Here is a 5,749-nt window from a genome sequence, read left to right as displayed (position 1 = left end):
CAATCACCAACTCTCGTTTGGTCAAAATAAACCAAAGTTAGATGTGCAAATATTCTGACTCTACACGTTGTCACTGCCTATCTTGTGCCCAACCTCCTCTAGCTCCTCTCTCACTTGAGGCCTGAACCCGTTGCGTCTAGAGTCCTAGTCAGAGGCACTGTAAATCACCTCCGTAATGTATTCCCTGTCATTAAACTGGCCTCCGTTGGTCTCGCATAAATTTGACAGGTGGAGAGTATCCTCAGTTCTTACATATTGCACCTTTAACCAATCCACTTGGGTCTCTGAATTTAGAAGTTAATGTGTAAAGGGTGAGATTATGTAGTCACACAGGCAGCAGTGCTGTGATAAAATGTTATCATAAAGGCTCCACTTCATTATCTCGACACAAACAAACACAATCATCATCGCCATAGTTTTATATTTCAGCACCTATGAAAGACAGACAACACCCAGCCACATTCAGAGTGGTGTATGGCATTTTTCTGATAACCAAATACACAAACACACAGCTACAATGAAAGTGTTTTATCTGAGATCACGTCCTCAGCTCCGCTCAGAATGCCGGGGGGTGGCAGAGATGAGGTGGTGGGCTGCTTGTATTTTCCCAGGATTCTTAGGCTGCATGGGATACGTGGGTTGACTTTTGTTAGGATTTTCTGAGGATAGGCTTTTCCTCTCTCTTCGGTCGAGGAATTTAACCACGGGATCTGAAAAAGCCATGATGCAACAGTAAGAGTCTTTATTTTGTCTGTGAAAAAACCCCTATGGAGGTGGAGGCGGAGGAGGGCCAGAATGCTGGAGTGCTTGTCCAGCCTCTGAGGACAGAGGAGCTGGCTCAAGATCATTGTCAAAGCCTGCTTGCTATGATGACAGCTGATCTGACCAGTCTTCAGGGATGGGCAGCGAGACCACTAGATCCTCCAGAGCCTCTCTTTATAAAGTGCTCTCATCTTTCATTTATAACATTCAATTAGAGTTAAACTCAGATCACATGGAAGTTTTATATCAAATATTGTACAAGAAACGTCACTTCGATCTACACTTTTCAACCTGCCTTACTGTAACTTCTTTTTAATCAAGCGGTCATCTCCTTAATTCCAGGGTCAGGGGATCCTTAAAATAAAGTGATAATCTGACTGACTACAGCACGAGTCCTATTGGGTTTTATGGAGTTAATGTATCTGACTTTATTATATGATCCTACATCTCAGCATTACAGCTTTCAGCACTCTCAGGTTTAGCTTGGCAATCACTGTGAAAAGATGTCAAGTCAGTTTAGGGAGGGACTCTCTTGCCCTCTATTTTAGTAAAAGCTCTAATTTTTGTCAGCAAGTCATGCCATACCAAATCATTCTTTACACAAAGTCTATCCGAGGTGATATTCCATTTAAAACCAATAGTTAGGCACCCAATGGCTCTCTATGTCTCTAGTCTATGGGCGTGCAAATCATTCTTGCCTTAAAATTCATGAATACAGTGTGGTCAAAACATGTACGAATATAACATACACTGATTTATGATGTTGGTGACACAACGTCACTAATCAAACATTTTTATATCTCAAAATGAGGAGGGAAATTACAAACTGTTGAATGTGGAACGTGAAATTAGAGTCCCTCCAAATACATTTATGCAACTGTAATTATGAAAGTATAATCATTTGATTGCGCGGAATGTAGACTATACAGAGAGCTCAGACTGCAATTATATAACAGATAACAGCCCAGTTTATCACCTCACTTATGGCTCAATATTCTGTAAAACCACAGAAACAGGCCATTATTCATCAATGTAAATGTACAAGACGTGTTGATTAGAGCCAGCTTTGCCTCCGGAGATTCAGAAGAGTGTCAGTTCAATGAGGATGATTGGTCAGCTTGTTGTGGCAGCTGAATTGGCTGACTGTAAGGTTAAGCAATTAGCGCGGGTCACTAGAAAAAACGTACGCAACCTTCTAATTTACTACCATATGCTTGTGACAAATTGTTTCTTCTCTCTATAAACCTAATAATTAACATTCCCATCAACACAGCAGAGGACACGTTAACAGATAATCTGTCTGGAAACTGGCAGCAGAGCATGGAGAACAGATAGGGCCTGCCAGGGAGATGATTAGAAACTACAAAGGAAAGATTTAGATCATGTATGTAGGCGGGGTGTGTGTATGTGTGTGGGGAATGGATCTGAATAAGAAAGAGAGGTACACAATAAGCGGGAAAGGCGGAGGGGAGGTGGGGAGGCACAGGAGAGGAGCAGGAAGGGGAATTGTGAATGCTTATGCATGTATGTGGAAATCCTTACATTGCAGTTTGGCAGCAGAGGTCAGCCAGAGAGAGAGAGAGAGAGAGAGAGAGAGAGAGAGAGAGAGAGAGAGAGAGAGAGAGAGAGAGAGAGAGAGAGATTAGGAATCATTTATCACAGTGAATTAAGGAAAGAAGATATCACTGCTGAATAGCCTCCTCCTCCTCTGCTGTGTTTATAAGTAGAACAAGTGGTGACAGAGGACAACCGGAGGTCGCTGTCATCTTCGATTCAGCTCCCTCTCAAACTACTATAACCTCTACACACTCTACAGAAAGCCACTAATACAGTGTGCGATCATTGGGTGTAACATATCTCATTGCATACAGAAGAGAAGAGAGAAGAAAGGACTACTCTGAGCAAGGATATTTTATCATAATGTCTCCACTGAGGCAGGACGAAATAAAAAAAACAGTCCACCATTTCACACATCTTCAAACATAGGTAATGATCTCACAAACAATTTCCAAATTTTCCAAATCTGTACACTTGAAAAATGCCTAAACTCACTAGGAATGGGTTATCACTACTCCATACATTTAAGGTATCGACCGAAACAGTCCAGTATCGAGGTATCTGTGAAGGTTCTCAGTCACCCAGGTCATAGTTATGGATGTTAGAGCCACCCACGGCCAAGTCTGAATGACCATCGTTGGCAACTTCACCTAAGGCCAAGAAGAAATGCTTGTTTAGTTTCCTGGGGAGTGATGAAAGGACATCATTGTAAGTGGGGAATAAGTGGTGGCGTAGACCAACTGTCTCCTTACTTGTTTTATACTTGGTACTGTCTGAAGGAGGAGGTTTGCGACTCACCAATAAAGAAAAAAAAAAAACACTTGCGGAGATCTTTCAATTCAGTTTATTGATCGAAAGTTAACGAAATAATTTTCATTTGTTTACATTCAACAAACGTATATTCGTTTCCCACTACTCATTTGGTCACTAAACTATTTTACTCCTCTTTCACAAGTTGTAGCCTTTCTCTGTATAATTCTACCCGTGAGGATGACCTAATTAGGATGATGAGTATGTGATACAGTTTCCCAATACTTTTATGTAACAGTTTTTTGAAACAAGAGAAAAATAAAACAGATAACCTTGCTTGTCCATAACAACAATAAAAATAACAATAGGCTACCACTCAACTACTATGGCTTCAACAGGTGGTATTTTACGCAAAGGTATCAAATGAAGTACTCTATTGCAATCGGTGTCACTTTAAGGGTACTGGTTTTGGTACTGGTATCGTAAAATCTTAAATGATACCCAACTCTGCTATGGAACATTTACATTTAAAGCCATGAAAGGGCATTTGGACACAAAACCCTGGCGTGGCACAGGAGGGGATGTGCTGCATTATTGTAGAATTAAATCCAGTAATCCTCAGGTGCAGAAGCTGTAAGGAATTAAACCTTTTCATTTCTTACTATACAGCTGAAGGCCACGGGCTATTTGTGTTAATGGCAATGGTAATGGTTGGCAGTTGTTCTCCTCCTGTGGGTATACACAATTTAGGTAAGTTCAGGATTATTTCAAGCAGGTCCCCACTGAGCATCACAGCATCAGTCAACATCTCTGCCCACGGTGCTGGATCACTCAGTTACGCAGAGGTTCACAATGCCTGTTCTAAATGCAGGCCATGTGTCCTCGATAATGCTATCTGCCTCTAAAAAATTACTCCGGGGGGTTTGGGTGATAATATCATGGGGACATGACTTGGTGTCATTCAGCTGGTTCTGTGAAATAGAAAACCATTGTGAAATTTCACAATGATACCTATATTAAAAATATATATAATTATAAATACTAAAATGTATGGTGAAAAGTTTGCATTTAGATATACAGTGTTTGGCAAATACATGGAACATGTATATGTATACATGTATATATATTTTTCACAGTAAATGAAAAGATGCAATATGTGGTACATCTCTATTATACATATAGTATATCAGAAATGTAATATTAAATGCATGTCAATAGGTCATTAGATCTGCAAATATGGACAGATATTTTATTACATAATTTTAATATTTTCTGGCAAATAATTTTAATATTTTCTGGCAAAGAATGTCTCTTTTTAAGACAGACAGACTTCACCCAAACAAACGGGGCTCAGAAATGTTAGCTGCTCACATACAGCATGTGGTGCAGTCCACACATGATTTACGTGAATGACTAATCATTCATGGAGCACACCTGGACGCACCGCCGGTCACTGAACAGAACTCTGCCTCACTGCCACTAACAACTGTCTCCACCTGCTGGCATGTAAAGCCGTCTGCTCCCAGCGCTGTTCCAAAGACTTCTATTCCTGTCATCATCACGCATAGACCAGTAAACCGAAATGTGCACATCCCACACAGAAATAATAGTAATCTCTTAAGGATTAGGACAACTGCACCAACTCCAGCACCCAGAACAAACTCATTTAAAATGGCTCTCTTCAATGTGAGATCACTTTCAAGTAAGACTTTTATCTTAAATGATTTTCATCTTGTCTGCAAATCTAGATTTTATGTTTTTAACTGAATCCTGGTTGCAAATGAATGACTATAGCCAGCTAGCTGACTGTGTCCGCCTCAATATGATTGTTTTAGTCAACCGAGGGTCAGTGGTCGTGGTGGTGGGCTAGTGAGCGTGTATAGGAAAAATTTAAAATGTCATCAAGTACGCTGTGATGAATTTAACTCCTTTGAAGTTCTCACTCTTAAAGTTGGAGGGCTGCAACCTATCATATTTGTAATAATTTATCGCCCCCCAAAACCGCCTGGAGGATTTTTATCAGAACTTCCTGAATTTTTATCTACTCTGGTTTTAAATTATGACAGAATTGTTTTTTGTGGCGATTTTAATATTCATGTTGATGACCCCACCAATGTTAATGCAACTGACTTTTTAAATATTCTTTAAAAAAAGTTTAATCTTTTAACTTCAAACAACATGTCAAAGGGCAAACACATAACCGTGGTCATACACTGGACTTGGTTTTTACCCTGGGTGTCAGCATTTCCTCTGTGGAATTGGTGGACATGACCATATCTGACCACAGATGTATTGTTTTTAGCTGCGATTCGCCTGTTACTCATGCCGCCTCACCAAGCTCCGTGTGTTCTCGCATCTTTAATGAACAAAGTGTTTCAAAGTTTTGCGCATTCTTTCAGAGCCAAAGCCAACACCTGTCTGATTCCAACACCAACAATCTGGTTGATCACTTCAATCATATCTGCTTGTTGTCACTAAATATTACTGCTCCTCTAAAGGTTAGGCCTACATCTAAAGCTAGTAAACAACCCTGGATAAATGACAGCATTCGCAGCCTCAAAAGGGAATGCAGGAAAGCAGAGCGCAGATGGAAAAAATCCAGTCTCCAAGTCCATTACCTCAGTCTGAAGGATTTATTAATTAACTACAATAACATGGTTAAGGATGCGAGAACACACTA

At 40.3% G+C, this 5,749-nt stretch overlaps 1 long non-coding RNA gene across 1 annotated transcript; it reads right to left on the bottom strand.

The window, feature by feature from the left end:
• Positions 1–404: 404 nt before the first annotated feature.
• LOC123957672 lies at positions 405–2,971 on the bottom strand. The gene is made up of 2 exons (XR_006821851.1): positions 2,842–2,971; positions 405–710 (listed from the first exon to the last, which is right to left on the bottom strand). It is a non-coding gene; the product is annotated as an uncharacterized LOC123957672 (long non-coding RNA).
• Positions 2,972–5,749: the final 2,778 nt, after the last annotated feature.

Source organism: Micropterus dolomieu, linkage group LG19 (genome assembly GCF_021292245.1).
Source record: "Micropterus dolomieu isolate WLL.071019.BEF.003 ecotype Adirondacks linkage group LG19, ASM2129224v1, whole genome shotgun sequence".
Lineage (NCBI taxonomy): Eukaryota > Metazoa > Chordata > Actinopteri > Centrarchiformes > Centrarchidae > Micropterus > Micropterus dolomieu.
The sequence above is the reverse complement of the archived record's forward strand: the minus strand, read 5'-3'. Positions and strand labels throughout refer to the sequence as shown.